We start from the raw sequence: 17,891 nt of genomic DNA on the forward strand, positions 1-17,891 counted from the left end.
TTTACTTACTGGTACTTATTTACTGATTTACTTTAATCATACAATTCAATACAAACTGACTGACTGACAAACATACATACAGACTTAATAATGTATTTCTCATATTATTGTATAACACTTATAACTCGTTATATGGCTATTGTGGTAGTTAGTTATTTTTAGAAAACTCTTCAATTATAATTGAAGGACTTTTGACAATATTAAATACACAATTTTTAAAAACGTTCATATGTACTAAGATACGATCCATTATTATTTCACTAAAACAACGTATCTTAATTTTTTTGTTCAAATGATATAGTATTTTTATTTATTGTTTTATAAATGCAATTATGAATAGAATTTATGAAAGGTTGTGATGTTCTTAGCCTTATATTCTGTCAATCATTTAAAATTGCAAATACAAAGTAAGTTTTCTTAAAACTTGGGTCACACTTAATAATCATATTTGTGCTTTAGCAGATGCAGTATTTCATTGTTTTGAATTTGTTAAAATTTTCATATGAATTTTTATTAATTCATGACTCTTTAATGAAATGAATTGTACAGCTTGAAACTCTGCTGCGCTATAGAAAATGCGTTTATTCTCAGACATATTTGAAAGAACTTTAAAAGGGTTGGCTTTCGATATATATGGTTTTGAACTTTGTACCCCAAGATGTGACATTTGAGATATTTGTATTTTTAAAATTTAATAAAAATAAAGTTGAACGTTGCATAGTTTTAATGTTTAAATATCCAATGAAAAAGCAAATGGTTCAGTCAACACCTTAAATCTATAACATCTGTGCTAAATTTCATTGAAAGTTATTTTCTGTTCGTTTAGGGGTGAATTCTCAAAAAATTCCTAATTATTTAACTCAATTTGAGTTTTATTTATTAATTCAGAATTCAAAATTATCAGCAATTCATTCCAAAAAAACTAATTCTTTAGCTCCATTCACATGTTTATATTTAAATGGAAAATTATTAATTGTTGAATGAATTCATAACAAAATTTATTAAATTTTTGTTAATTCAAATCAAATTATAATTTATGGCCTCATTTTGTATCTTCAAACGAATTTTCGTTTGGGTTTCCGTTTGGAGCGAAAAAAAAAATTTGGTATTTTATAAAACGATACGATCGATATTTGCGTTTCAAGCCAATTATTTACATACGTATTTTATGTATGAAAAAAAAAACACATTCTCAAAAAAAATGTTTTTTATTTGAAAATTGAAAAATCTACATATGAAAAATGTATTCAAACGAAAAAAAGTTCTCATCGTTTGATTTTGATGTTTCAAGCGCTTGGGAAATTTTGTTCTGTTTTATAAAATTCAATTTTATATTCAGAAACCAAAAATACGTTTTAAAAAAATATGAAAATTCAAAAATGACAAATGAAAAAACGTTTCGTTATGTCTTACAAAATTAGGACATTAATTAAAATATTTGTTCTTTATTACATTTTTTTGTTTTGTTTCCCATCATTTACAAATAGAATTGAAAAAATGTGGCTGTAGCCTATTTGTAATAGAATTCAGGAGACATTTAATCATTCAATGAATTTTGTAATGTGTGAAGTTCTAATGAATTCAGACAATGAATTAATTCGTGCTGGATACTTGAAATGGTTATGATCATAGAGAATAGACATAGAGCGAAAACTCTCCTGTCAAAGGCCTAACTCAGTTGTCAAAAACCTAAGTGGTGAGGATGTATTAATAAAAAAAAACTATGTGAACACAAAAACAACGCTCGTATGTTTTAAGTAATTTTTTTTGTTTGAGTTTTTTTCTAATTTCCGCTATATGTTTTTCTATGGCTAATATATTGTGGTAAAATATATTGCATTCAGCTATACAAAAAAATGTGTAACTTTGTTTAAAAGTGTTTTTCAAAAATATTTTTTAACAAGAGTTTACTGCTATTTAAGGGCTAATAAACAATTTTCAAAATAATGCCTTGATGTACTTGGTATTGATATCCGAATGTATTTAATAATATTTCTCAACGGATATGGTATCATATCATATAATGATTATGCAAGCACGTTGAATCATTAATATTTGTGGCAAATTTCATTGAAATCAGAATATAGATGTTTTCTGATGTTTTCCGAAACAAGTAAGTTTTTTTGCTTCGAAAATATAAAATTTTGTGCCAAGAAAGCGTCATATGGGGGAAGTTTTACTTTAATTCTAAAATTTAAAAAACATTGCAGCTGAAGCACACTGATTGATAATCAAAGCATCAAGAATTGGAGAGACCCAGAAAGACAATTTTGCGTGTCCGAAATGATGTTTAAACGCTATAAAAGAAAATCATTGTTAGACCGAATCATTATTTGCGATAAAAAATGGATCCATTACGATAACCTGAAGAGAAAGTATGTGAAGCCAGGCGAACCTGCAGAATCGCCTTTGGTGGGGCCAAAAGGGTCCTATCTATTATGAGCTGCTGAAATCTGGCCAGACTATCATATGGTTCCTGTGCCGAATGCAAATGATTCGCGAGAATTTCCCGAAAAACGCTCATGACAACGCTCGGCCACATTGAGTCGCCCGACTACCATTTGTTTTGATCGATGCAGACCGCTCTCTATGGGATTCACTTCGAACAGATTATATGAAATTTGCTCGATTCATTCTTGGCCTCAAAATATGAGCAGGTTTTTTGGCTCGGAATCTATATGTTGCCAGAAAGATGGGAAAAGGTCATAACAAACAATGGCCAATACTTTGAATAAATTTATGTTGTACAAATTCTTCAAAAATTTTATAAAATCCCGCATTTACTGATAGTTAATGATTAAACAAATTTAATTTTAAAAAGCCCCTTGATGTGTTATGGGAATGATATTCGAAGAATCTTAATAATAAATAGCAGCAGTTAATTAATTTATATATTTATGTATGTCCTCTTTATATTGCAGAGCGTGAAGACAATTGTCACTTAAGTGTCTCTAAGTAATCTAGAGTGTAGTCACTTTAAAACTGTACTTTTTGTACTGCACTTTTATGTTCAAGACAGTCTCCTAGAAAAGCTGGGAGCTTCAAAAATAATGAACTATTTGATTTGACTATATGCGAATGTATTAAAAATACCCGACAAAAACTACAGCCGTATAACGAGTCATTGGTGTCCTATGGATACAATTTGATTTAATGAACTTTAAATATTTTATGAATTCAATAAAATCTGACTAAATTTCTTCATTATGATTTGTTATTGTTGATGTTGTTGTTATTATTTAATGCTAATGTTGTTGTTGTTTTATATGTTACTCTATAACTTCTGTTTACTCTTGATTTTCCTAATACGTTTGTTGTTTTGTTGTCTTTAATTTTGTTTTATTTAATGTTTTTATATTTTAATTTTTTTGTTTTGGTTTTGTATTCCTCTGTATAAGTAAATGCCATCATCTCTTTTGTATTTATTGTTGTTGGTTGCTGTATTTGTATTGTTGCTGATGTTTTTGTTGTTTACAATGTTGTCTTCCGTTTTTCTAATTGTTGTTGGTTGTTTTATATTTTTTTTATTTATTTTTTAGAATATGGTAGAATTTACATGGCAATATTTATTGAATTGCCAGATGGTACAGTTTTGCTAGTAGCTGGCATATTAGCAGCCGCTAGGGCTGCTACTTTAGCTGCTGCCGTTGCTGTTTCCTGCTCCTCCCTGTCATGATCCCTTTTGGCTATAACTTTAGCTGTGTTGGCGGCTGTTTTTATTGTTTCGGCATCATTTGACTTTAAGAAATACGTTATTAAGTCAATGGGCAAGGGGAAAACAATTGTTGAATTCTTTTCAGCCGAAATAGCACTAAGAGTCTGTTGGAAATAAAATGGATAAGAGCCAGAACCCACAAAATAATTAGTATATGAAAAAAAAACTTTAAAAATGCAATATGTAAATAACCCACCTGTAAATAACGTAATTGCAAAGCGGCTGGTGAATCACCAATCACTTCAGATGCTTCTCTTAAGGCTCGTGAGGCTTTCTGTTCACCCTCGGCGGCTATTACCTTAGCACGAGCTTCTCGGGCTGCCTCAGCTTCAGCTGCCATGGCTCTTTGTAGTTGGACGGGTAAACGTACATCTTTGCTGTTTATGTTCACAAAAAATATGAAATTAGAACAAAGAAAACAACAAGATTTCATTATATTTTATATGATAATTAATGGCTCTTCAAGACCCTGAAATTTCTATTTTAATAAAATTTCTTTTATTTCTTAAGAGGTTGGTTTATCTTTTTATTTAAAGCAAGAAATCTTAACAGCAGCAAAAAAAATCAATATTATTTGACCTCCTGTGACGTGGGTTTAATCATGTTGTGATTAATTTAACAAATAATGAAAACAACATGCAACTACATCGTCATCATCATCATCGTCAGCAACAGACACAGATGCCCGCACGCATACAATGAGATTTTTGTCACTGATTTTGAAATGTTAAATAAATATGGTTACAACGACTTAATGTCCCACATTTCGCGTCGACTGAAAGTCGGAGTGAGAGTGAATTTTTATTATTTTTTTTTTGCCTTCGCACTTGGCACAGATTGGCTTAAGTGGTTACTTGAGCTTTAAAAGGTTCGCCAAACAACAACATCATTATCGTCGTTGTTGTCATATGAATTATATATTAAAAATGTTTGCATTTCCATACAACAGTGGAGAACGAAAAAGAAGCATTTTTTGTGTTTTTAATCATACAATGGCTTGGAATTATATATCCTTGGTTCAAAGAAAATTAATTTGTTGGTTCAATATCCCTTGTTCAAAAGACAAACCAAAGCGAATTTAAATTGTGCATGAAATTTTGTCGAAAATGTTTGTTTCCTCCCTATAGTGACAAAAAATCGGTATTTTTCGATCGTAATACTTCTTTTTCAACTGACTATCTACTGATAGAACCTAACAAATGTAATGGAATCATTCGATTGGCAGTAAATTTAGTGATCTCTACGAATGTGATTTCTCAGTGTTGGGTTAACAACAAGCAAATGTAAACTAATATAAAACTTGAATTTAAAAATTGTAAAATTTAAAAATTGTTTAAGAATAAGGCCTTATGTAATTTATAGCCCAAATTTAAAATATTTTTTTAAAATAAATTTTTTTTTTTAGTATTTTACTTGTATAGTTTTATTTATATAAATTAACTGAAAAACAAACAACATAATTAATTATAAAAGGGAACAAAATTAAAAATATTCACTATTTCGATACTGACAAAACAATGGAAACTTTTAAACTTCGGCAAGAAAGAAGTGTAAAAGGAAAATAATATTTAAAAGAACGATGTAAAAAGCATTCTGTTTACAGTTATTTTATTTTTAAATTCTGGTAATTTTTTACAATTTCTTTTTCTAAGTTTTTCGCATAATTGCTTTTTTTCATAGTTAACGAAAATGGCTAAAGATAAGATATGTGAAGACTTAAAAAATAAAATAATTAACGATTTTAAAGCTCTGACAAATATTCAATAAATAAATCAGCAGTTTCAAAAATTATAAAGAAATTTCTTGAGACCGGTTCTGTAAAAACTCAACATTTAGGTGGAAGACCTCGTAAGAGTACTCCTAAACAAGATAATTTAATAGCGATAGAGTTCAAGAAATTCCCAAAAACCTCGAGAGGTTGTTAATAGCCTAAAATTAGAAATAAGTACCCGAACAGTTAGTCGCAGGGCAAATGAGGCTGGTCTTTGTTGCTATCGTCCTGTGAAAAAACTCATTTCTCATTTCTAAAGAGAACCGTTCGTCTACAATTTGCCAGGTATCATTTAAACTGGTCGATACAGAAATGGAATACTGTCCTCTTTTCAGACGAATCGAAATACAATTCAAGAGGCAGTGATTGGAGAACATTTGTAAGACGACCAAAGGGAAAAAGATTAGATCCAAAGTACACAAATAAGACTGTAAAGTTTGTGGTGGCAATGTTATGGTATGGGGATGTTTTTCAGGGCAAGGTATGGGCCCAATTCATATTATAAAAGATACCATGACAGGTATAGGATACAGAACCATATTAAACGATGTTATGTATCCATACGCTGAGGAAAATATGCCCCTAGTTTGAAGATTCCAACACGACAACGACCCGAAACACACCTCTAGGGTTGTAACCGAGTGGTTACAATCCAACGAGGTACTTGTTTTGAAGTGGCCTGCCCAATCGGCAGATCTCAATCCCATAGAAAATCTATGGGAAATTTTAGATCGTAAAATAAGGACCCAAAATTACATAAGGGAATGGCAAAATATTTCAAAGGAGACCATTGACTCTTTAATTGGCTCAAAGCATCGTCGATGTGTAGCAGTTATAAAAAATAAGGGATACCCAACAAAATATTGAGTTATTGCAAAGTTTAGACCATATTTGTTAAAATAATACCTAAGTTTCCATTATTATGTCAATGCCGTAATAAAGAAATCTTTTAATTTTGTTTTCTAATTTTTTGAATTTAATTAATTATGTCCTTTGTTTTTTGTTAAATTAAGTTAAGTATACAAATAAAATACTACAAAAATGTTAAAATTTTTTAAAAAAATTATTTCAGATTTTAGGCCACTAATGAAATATTTGGAAAAGTTTCCATTGTTTTGTCAACCACTGTATATTATTAGTCGATTTTTGTAAGTTGTTCCATTTGCTGATAATTCGAACTTCAGATATTAAACTAAATTAAATTAATTTTTCCAAGGTATGTGTCTACTTATGTAAATATTTAAATGAATTTATGCTATATTTTTCTACTCCACTGTTTTCATTTCCTTATTATTATAAAAAATATCTGAGTTAAATTCATGTATAACCATGAATATTTTAAAAATTAAGCAATCCCACAAATTATAATTAATTATTTAAAAAGGATGTGTCTGTAAGTAAAATCGTATTTATAAAAATTTAACCCATGTCCTTAATAAACCACATTGTGGCTTAAGTATATGTTATCCTTGATATTAAACAACTTTTATGTTAAAGCAAACATTTTATGGTTTAAAAAGGTAGATAATATTTTGTAACGGCGAGTGGCCGGCAATTTAAATAATTTTAAATAGGTGAAAATCATTTAAATGTAGACCACCAGAATTCCCAAGGTAGTTTGACAAATTATGTTGTATAGTTTGATTTATTAAGAAATTGTTTTTTATCACAGATCATGCGTAACTAGTATCATATTGTCATCTGATTTAGAAACGTTTTTTTTTTAAATATTGCGGTATCTCTGGAACTGTTAGCGATATTGTTACGAAATTCCACATGGTTGGAGCTGAGGTGTTTTCGAGTTGATTTAAATTTTTTTAGCTTCTTTCCGTTAATGGGGGCCAGTACGTGTCCCCCCAAAGTTGGTTACATCGGGTCGTATACTTACTTATCAAATGTAACTTTCAAATTCAAACACATACTGACTTAAAAGAATGTTTGGTAAAACTCATTTTGCTTGCAATATATGAAAAAACGTTAAAATTTTCCAAAGGGGACAAGGTTTGTGGAACTTCTGAGGAGTAGATAAAGGCTTTTTGTATAAGTTGTTGGTATTGGTAAAAATCTTAGGACTTGAGGAGTAATATTTCAGTAAAATTAAATAATTTTGTAAATTTTTGGGACCTCATTTACCTTAAAAACTATAAAACTATAATATTGGTATTCACGATGAAGAAAATATAAAATTTGAATTGATGTAACATTTTAAGATATTATTAACATTTAAAGATATAACAAAATTTAGAACTAATATAGACTGAAATGTCCTTAAATCAGTAGCATTATAATTTTTGAAATTTTTTATTTTCAAATACCGAAATTTTGAAAACGGGGAAAATGTGTTCTAAAAAGTGTATACTTTGACGTTATTTACCATGTGATAGTAACAAAACTTTGTAAATATTTAACAAACATATAGGGTTTTACAAATATGGAGCTTCAAACTGATTTTTGTTTTTAAATTGGCCAAGTTCGGTTGGTCAAATTTGAATTTACATGCTTTTGCATTAAGTTGTCTTTCCGGATCATATAAAAATTTTATATAGTCCCGAAGAAAATTGTTTCTACAAATGAAAAAATATAAATTTTACATATTCCCACTTTGCTTTTTATTTTATTTAGAATTTTATGTCTGATATTTTAAAAATAAATTTCGATCCTCCGTATACCCGCCATATCTAAAACACCATAAAAAGATCCAGCAAAATTAAAAAAAATAAATCAATAAACCTAAATTCCTAATAGGGTGATCGGCCCGGTTTTTAATAACCGGTTATAACCGGTTTTTTTGGTTAAGCCGGTTTCGGTTTTTTGGAAAAGCTCACATTTCGAATATCGAAGAAACCGGGTTTTTCTCCTCGAATAGCCGGGTTTTTCTAAAAATATGTTTTTATGATTTTTAAAAATATTCAAAATTCATAAAACTTTTTTAAAACAAATACTTCAATTATTTTAGAAGACTTTTTATATTTAGACAAATGTCACAAGCGATCTGGAAAGCTTGAAAACTTACTCAATGCTTTGATAACTATATGTCCTACAAGTAGACTGAGTGAAAGATCATTTTCAATGTTTAGCTTTATAAAACCAAAAGAAAAAAATCCATATACTCCAAAGCATTTAAACTGTGTTTTATTCCTAAGACATTATTTTAACCTTCATAAGGTTAACGATCTTCGGGTCATATTTAACTCAAAAAAAACCTAACGTAGTTGTTGACATTAAAAATTAAATAAAATTCATAAAGTATCGAAAATATCAACCACTCACTTTTAGAAAAAAATCAATTTTAATTTCAAAATGGATCAAATTTGATTCGAAGACCTTGTGGACGTTGAAAGAAGTAATCTAAATTAGAATTAAAAAGTATTTAAGCGTTTTAAAAAGGCTTATTTTTTGTTATTAAATTACATGTACATTCTTTATCATAATTTTATGATCTCTTTTTTGTTCTGTTATGTTTTTTTTATGAACTGTTTTTGTTTTAATAACTATTATTTTAATAAATAAAACTTTTATTCTTTTTATTTTTAGGCGTTTTAATATTTTGCCAAAAAACCGGTTAACCGGTAATTATTAAAAAACCGAAACAGGTTTATATTAAATTGCTATTTTTCGAAGAAACTGAAAACCGGTTTCTAAATAATGTCGAAGAATCGATCACCCTAATACCTAATGCGTATTTTTTTAGATTTTGTTAATGATTATTTATATTTTAAATTGAAGCTCATCCGGATGATAAATGAATTTTTGGTCATATTTTTTAAAAATTTGAAATTTGAGGTAACCAACGTTGAGCGGCCACTTACAGGGCCCTGGAAATTTCGTAACTGGAAATTTCGTAACAATATCTTCAATAGTTCCCGAAAATCAGTTTTTGAAATGTTTTACGTGCACTTCGAGACAGTAGCTTTATTGAGAAATAATTTTTATGAGCAGCTAATTTCGCATTTTAATCCCTTCAAATACATCTCCTTGAATGAGTGATCGAGTTGCGGCCAACATTTGAATTAAACTATTTTTAAATAGGAACTGTCAGATATTGTTCTTTCAGGTCATAATAAAGATTTCGACATCCAATTCCATTTTAAGTGTTTTATTTCAAATTAAAAAAAAACTTCATCAACATTAGAATATTATTGCTTTAAAAGTGGAAACAAATAAAATATACAGTTTTTCGCGAAGCACATCCACATGAGACTATAAAATATACTGATTTATTCCGATTTTTTGTACATGTAATAGTATTGACCCTGGAAATTTTCAAATGCAATAATTTTAAGGACCACTTGAAAATTTCACAAATTTTTATTGGCAGAAAAGGTTTAATACATATGTATATAAAACACTGTGGAAGAGTTGCGACAACTTATTGAAGTGATAAAGTTTAAAATTTATTTAAGCTGAAAACGATATATTTTTATCCCAACACATCTTTCATATCTGCCATTTATTTTCACGAGAGACCTTCGGCCGACCAGCCAAATCGTCACCAAAGCCAAATATCCACGGCGCTAAGGTAATGCTCTGTATGTGGTGGGACCAAACGGGTCCTATTTTCATGAGCTACTAGTCAGACCATCACAGCGAACCTGCACCGAAAATAAATCATTCATTTAAAGCGAGCATTGACCGAAAAACGCCCTACCTTCCTACTATTATTTGTTTCGATCGTTGCAGAACGCAGTATATGTGATATTTCACTTTTCTTTGGAACAGAATATCCAATATTGGCTTTATTCTTTCTTGGCCTCAAAACATGAGCAGTTCTTTTGGCTCGGAATCCATAGCTAACAATGGCAACACTTTGAAAAAATTTTGTATATTGTACACATGTTTCAAAATAAAAGCGAAAAATATTTTTTTTTAATCTTTTTTCAAAGCGTTATAACTTTTGGGCATCCCATCAAAGTAATTCACTCCAAACGTTTTTATGTATCGAAGTACTAATTTTTGTTCCTACAAAACGCTGCTGATGTGCTAAAAAAATTATCTTAAAAATATTTCTTATACAAGGTGGCGCAAAAGTAATCCTCCTATCAGAAAATGCTATACATTTTGCGATTGGCCCCTAATGTCAGTTCTGTTTTGACATTTGTGTAGTAAGCACATGCGAAATACACGTTAATAAACAATGTTATGCAACACTGCTCCAGAACGCGGAATATTGCTGACTATTTATTTGACCAATAATCGGTCGGTGACCTTGGCACAACGTGAATTTCGTCGCAGATTTCCTGGCCGTCCAATGCGTACGTAAATAAGCAAAATTTACGCTTCTGGGGCACTGAAAATCCGCGTGTAACTCACGAAGAGCCATTACACCCGCTGAAAGTCACTGTATGGTGTGCTGTTTTCGCTGTTTTCGAGTCATCGGACCTTTTTTCTTCGAAGACGTCGCGGGCCAAACGGTTACTGTGAATGTTAAGCGCTACAGAGCAATGATCAACGAGTTATTTTTGCCGCAACTTGATGAATTGGGATTGGAAAACATGTGGTTCCAAAAGCACGATGCAACGGCACACACTGCACGTGCCACAACCGATTTGCTGAAGGATGCATTTCCCGGGCGCCTAATCTCCCGTTTTGGCCATTTGCACTGGCCAGCAAGATCGCCTGATTTGACCGCTCCAGACTTATTTTTGTGGGGCTTTTTGAAGTCGCGGGTTTATGTCAACAAGCCTCAGACTCTTGCAGCTCTTAAAGACAATATCCGTCAAGAATGTGAGGACCTATCGCCGGAAGTTTTGGCCAAAGTGATGGAAAATGCCATAAAAAGGGCTCAAATGACAATTAACTGTGAAGACGGCCATTTACATGACATCATATTCTCGACTTGATGTAAAATAAATTAAAAGACCAAATAAAAATAATCCACAAGAAGAATCAAAGTTTTTAATTTTTTTTTTAATTACAGCCAAAAATCATCGGAAGTTTTCTTTTGCGCCACCTTGTACTTGAACTTAAACACAATTCTGAATCTTTTATTTTATGATATCTAATCAAAAATATCTAAAAAACTAAATTTTTCTTAAATATTTCCTATAACACAGATAATGCCCAAATGCAATAATTCAAACAATTGTGCTCATTGTTTCCGTGATAAGATTATAAAAGCCTATTAGATACTTGCAAAATGATGACAATTTTACAAATAGCACATAAAATCACACATGTAAAACCAAAGAAAGCAAATGTTTTATCATTTAAAGATGTTGCAGGTAAAAAGTATTTATCTTCATATGTAGGTTATTTAGTTAGTTTCTAAAATATTTATACATTCTTGATGGGTGTTTTTTTGTTTGTTGCCATATAACTTACATCTCAACACGTTCCACTTTAATGCCCCAAGCATCAGTAGCTTCATCCAATTGTACCTGGAAATATAAGAAACAAAAAAACGAACGAATACAACAAACAAATACAATATCGTAATGAAAGGAAAAATTTTATATTTAATGGAGGAAAAAAAGTGTAATTCTATTGTATTGTAGAAAATATATGTAATTCAAACTTTTGTACTTATGTACAAAATATGTATGTATGTATGTATGTAATGTGTTGTTGCAGGTATGTACTTTCGATGTATACTATGTGTGTAGAGATGGCTTTTAACAGCATAGTAAAGTTGGCGGCTTGGGGAGGGTGCAAAATGACAAAATATTGTCATTTTATGACATGATTTTTTTTAGAAAACATTTTTGTTAATGCTGGCTGTTTGCGTGATGTTGCTGGTGGTGTTGCTGTTGTTATCTTGCTTTATGAAATACACTGACGACGACAACAACGGCAGCACATGACATATATTTTTGTAAACATTTAGACACATACTCGTATATATGTATACTTTATATAGAATACAACACTCGTACATTTATAAACTGGCATAGAAATGTAAACATTGTAGAAAAATAAGCTTGGCTGGCATATATTTCATGCTTTTGTTCACCTGACTGAACTTAAATAGTTATTCACACTTAAATAACATTCATACATACATACATACACTCATACACAGACATACTCACACCTACATATTTTCAAACATACGAGGGCAATTGTACAAGTAACTTTGGTTAATATTCCCAATCATATGTATAATCAGGGCAACCAAAACTATGCAATATTAATTTTTTTTGGAGTTATGAGCTAGTTATTTATCAGTTTCAGACCATTTTAAAAATTGCGGCACCGATTTTTTAGTGTATATTTATACATATTACCCTCTTTAACCTTCGCTTTACCAAAGTTTTTGTATGTACATGGTTTACCAATACCCACCCGGGTGACACTACACTTCTATAAATATATGCGACGAACGAAATTTTAAAAAATTTAAAAAAACTTATAAAAAGTTTAAAATGTTTCTATTAAATTCTATAGAACTCTAAAATTTGTTCAGTGAGTATAAATTTCATTTAAATCGAAACAAAATTAAAAAAAAATATTAAACCAATAAAAACGATGTGGTCACCCGGGTGGGTATTGGTAAAGCGAAGGTTAAAGCATATTTTTGCTTACTTAGCTATTTATAGCATATTTTACTCAAAACTGCTTATTTTTTATTTATTTGTTTTTTTAAATAATTTTATTGACTGCATTGAAGTTTTTCTTTTCTATATTTTACATGTTTGTTAAGGCTACTTAAATAAAAAAGTGTACATAAATTTTGCACAAAATTTTCGATACATTTTTCAGAAAAAAATAAGGTTGGTTGGACATTTACAGTTAACCACTTATATGAAAATGTTTCCTATTGATTTTTAAGACCTTATGTGCATAAACAACTATTCAAAATTATTCGGAATATAAAGATATATATATTGAAATCCTCGCTTAGTTTAAAGCACGTCGATAGATTTACAATATTGTATCGAAGATATAAATCCATAATTAACAAGTAAGAAAGTATGGTCCGTCAAGCCCGACCATATAATACCCTACACTAAGTAAATGAGCAAAAACCTTTTAAAATATCAATAATTTATATTCGTGAGTGATTTTCGGAAGAGGGCCTTATATGGGAGCTATGATCAATTATGGACCGATCACCATGAAATTAGGTAGTGTGATTTATGTCTATATGAAAGTTTACTATGTTGAATTTTGTGTGTATACCAAAATTTTTAAGCGATTTATGCACGTTAAAGTGATTTTCGGAAGCGGGTCTATATGGGAGCTATGACTAATTATGGACCGATCGTCACAAAATTTGGTGACATGAATTTTGTGTATATAAAACTTATTTGGTTATTTTGTGTAGATACATGTATAAATTAAACATTTATGACCGATAAAGTTCAATTTCGGGAGGACATTTGTATGGGGGCTAGGTGAAATAATGGACCAATTTCAGCCAGTTTCAATAGGCTTGGTCCTTGGGCCGAAAAAACTATATGTACCAAATTTTTTTTTGCACACAAGGTTTACATGGATAGACAACCAGCCAGACGGACAAACGGACATCGTTTAATCGACTCAGAAAGTGATTATAAGTGGGTGTTAGACTAATATTTTTGGGCGTTACAAACGTCTGCACAAACGTATAATACCCTCCCACTATAGTTGTGTAGGGTATACAAATTTAACAACAACAATATAACAGTATCAGATAGTGAGCTGTTTTATTGACATTAAACATTTCTTATAGTTCTTGCTCAAAATAATCAATGTTTAAATACGTTGAATTTTGTTGTTTTTGATATTTTTTTAAAATTCTTTTTGAATATTAGACTACAATATTTTTACTAAATAACAATTTCATTGCATTTTAAAATAAAGACAGCTAATTTTGTTTGGCAGTAATATTCAAGACATCCATTTTAGGTAAGATTTTTTATTTTTTAATTTTATGTTTTCAATAGAAAAAAAGTTACAGTGGTTCAGTGAATTTTTTTTTTACTGTATCGGTTAATATCCTTTCTATTTCTTGAAACCAAAAAGAAAATCCACCCCAATTCACCCCCGGAAAATGTTGACCCATAAAAGCATCATGACCAAACAAGTTATTCGTAATGAAATTTTCGAAATATGGAAATATAAGTACTGGAAACGACAAAGTTGTAGACTTTTTTTTTATGAATTTTAGTAATTCCATGAAGTCTGGGAGCCGTTGCTGTTGATTTTCGGAAGTGGGCCTCACATGGGAGCTATGACCAATTATGGATATAGACAATAAAATTTGGTGAAATGACTTTTCCATATATATAACTTATTTGTTGCAAGAGATCGTCACAAAATTTGATGGTGCGAGTTCGCCTTATATAAAATTTATTTGTGCTGAATTTGATTTGGATGTCTATATAACTAAGATATTTATGAGAGTTTAATTATTTTCAGATGGGGCAATCGTATGGAGGCTAGGAGAAATAATAAACCGATTCTAACCAAATTCGTCCTTGGGGCAACATAAAAGCTTGTACCAAATTTTGTCGAATTATCTTTGAAATTGCGACCTGTAGTTTACAAGGTTTACATGGATGGACAGACGGACGGACGGACATCGTTAAATACACTCAGAAAGTGATCCTGATCAGATTGGTATACTCTGAGGTGGATGTTAGGACAGTATTTTCTCACATTACAAACATTAGCAAATATAACCCTCCCCACTATGGTGGTGTATGGTATACATATTAAAATTTTGATTTTAACGTTTGTATGGGACCCCAATAATTGGGTGTTATTTCATTTCAGTTTGGGGCATTATTTCATTTCGGTCTTATTCATTTTAAAAGTTGGGGTTTTATTGAATATGAAATAAGGCCCCAAATTTTGCGGGGTTATTTCAATTTGGTACCGTGAGATAACTCCCAAATGAAATAACTCCCCACAAAAAAATGAAATAACACCCAACAAATTTTTCATACAACTTGGGAATTATTTCATTATGAAACAACTCCTAACGCATAGGGAGTTATTTCATAATTTTTAGCTGGGAGTTATTTCATAATGCAATAACTGCCAATGAAACTACTCCCAATGAAATTTTTGTTGGGTTTTATTTCATTTTATTATGAGAATTAGGAATTATTTCACTGTATAGGGAGTTATTTCATTTTTGTTAGGTTCTACTTTGCAAACGCAAAATCTTAAAAAGTGGCTTTGAAAATTTGTTTTGCATTGCCCGCCTTTGGCCTGGCGCTAAGGTTTCCTCCTCTGGGGTGTATCAAAAACGGGTTTCGCTCAGAAAAGTTTTTTGCATTGCCGGCCGTGCGCAAAGTTTTTCTCCTCTGGGGTGTATCAAAAACCGGCTTCGCTCAGAAAAGATTCCTTTTACATTGTCGGCCTTTGTCAATGAAAGAAATCTTTTCTGAGCGAAGTCAGTTTGTTTGGTAAGCGAAGAATAATTTCACTTTTGTAGTTCTTTATTTCATTGGGAGTTGGATTACACTAATAAATTGCTTCGGATTGGGAATTAGTTCATTTCTATTGGAATTTATTTCATTGGGAGTTATTTGGCTTTTTTGGGAGTAATATTTTTAAAATTATGAAACCGCCGATTATTGGGAGTAATTTCATTTCACACTTTGGCAGTTATTTAATTTTTCAAGTTTGGGAATTATTTCATTTTTGATGGGAATTATTTCATTGGGAGTTATTTCATTGGGATTTATTTCATTTGGGAGCTATTTCACGGTACCTTTCAATTTATTTTTGGGGTGTTATTTCATGCCGCCCGTTTGCTCACTAAGCCAAAACTAGATGTTATTGATTTTTATGAAATTTAAAATCGATTTAGGTATTTCCGTATATTTGTTTGTGTAAATCACACTCACGTCCAAATTACACAACAACAATTAATAGACTTAAACCAAAAAAGTTTATTATTGTCCTAAGTAGTTTGGTAATGGAAATCACCATAAGAGGTTAAGTGAAGAAAAAGTAAAAACCAGGAAAAAGCTAATATGGAGAGATTATCTTGATATACAGAGATAATGTTGATATATTCCTCATATCTCAAACATTTATGAACCAATAGAAAAAATGCTTGATAATATAGAGACTTTATAAATATGATTTTAAACATAAATCTAACGAACGAATGGAAACAATTAAATTTGTTGTTAAACTATGTTTTAAAAATTTTTGAGATTGCCCTCGTTCACTACCTACAAACACACACAAATAAAGATTATTATTGTTGATGAAGCTGGTGTTGTTTCCCAGCGGCGAAATTTTTGAGGCCTTCAGCTATAAGGCCTTCTGTAAGACCTTCCTAGACCTTTTTTTAGATCCAGTACTCATGCTCGCTTGCCTTCTCAGGAAGACCTTATGGAAGGCCTACCTGCTCCCTTCTTTTTGTTGCTACAAACGTAGTACAAGCAGAAAATACCGTTAAAAACTCACATTTCAAAGACAAAACTACAAATACAAAAAAATTCAAAAAGTGAAGAGAAAAAAAGAAGTAAACTTAAAATAGTTGTGCTTTAATTCTTGGACAAAGCGGTTGTGAGAATTTTTTACTTGGTCATTATTGGATTTTATTATAAAAAAATTAAAATAAATAAGATATCGCTTAGGCCGGGTAAGTTATTAAATTTTAAACATAGTTTAGGCTTAATCAAATATACAATTTATTTAACAAAATTTATTTACAAAAGGCCTGAAAACAAGCCTGTGAAGAAGGCCTGCTACCAGGCCTTTTGAAGAAGGCCTTCTATCAGGCCTGTTAAAGAAGGCCTTGGCTGGCTAGGACATCGTGTGTAAAAAATGTATGAGTATGGAATGGGTCAATAAGTCCTTGTGTCTGCTAAATAAGGCCTTCCAGAAGGCCTGCTTACTACTTCTTTTCGCCGCTGGGTTTACATATATGTATGTATGTCTGTATTGTATTTATATGCTTTTGTTGTTTGTTACCTGCATAGTGTCGGAAATTGTCATACGTTCACTTAGAATCTCGTGTAAATGCTGGGTGCCCATTGTGTTACGTAGAGTTGTTTGTGCCAATAGACGTGTAGAATGATGAGCATTTTCAACATTTGCTATGGAGACTGTTGCATTCGAAACTCGATAATAGACAACAGCATCCACTGACACAGTGACGCTGTCTTTTGTTAAGACCTAAAACAAGAAAACAGGGAAGAAATATTAGAAAAAAATGTTTAAAGAGTATAGTAAATTTCTAGTAGTTTATTTCGTTTTGTCGTAATAAAATCGTCAACAATGGCAAATGCATTGGAAAAAATGTTGAGATAGACAGTTTTCTAGTTTTTCTGTAAATAAAGTAACTTGTTTTTGCTTGTTTGTCCGCACTAGTACGTGTGTTTTTGGGGAAACTAATCATTCACACTGCTTCAATGTTGGTTTAATTCATTTATTTTTCATTTCACTTTTTTCTAAAATTTAATTAACTGAAAACACAACGTTAGTGGTAGATTTTGAAATCCACTTGCATACTGGATT

The 17,891-nt window shown here is 30.9% G+C and overlaps 1 pseudogene; it reads right to left on the minus strand.

Annotated features, from left to right (window-relative positions):
* Positions 1–3,552: 3,552 nt before the first annotated feature.
* Positions 3,553–17,891, minus strand: part of LOC135955379 (band 7 protein AGAP004871-like) — a 35,438-nt pseudogene continuing 21,099 nt past the window's right edge.

This window comes from Calliphora vicina, chromosome 3 (genome assembly GCF_958450345.1).
Source record: "Calliphora vicina chromosome 3, idCalVici1.1, whole genome shotgun sequence".
Classification (NCBI taxonomy): Eukaryota; Metazoa; Arthropoda; class Insecta; order Diptera; family Calliphoridae; genus Calliphora; species Calliphora vicina.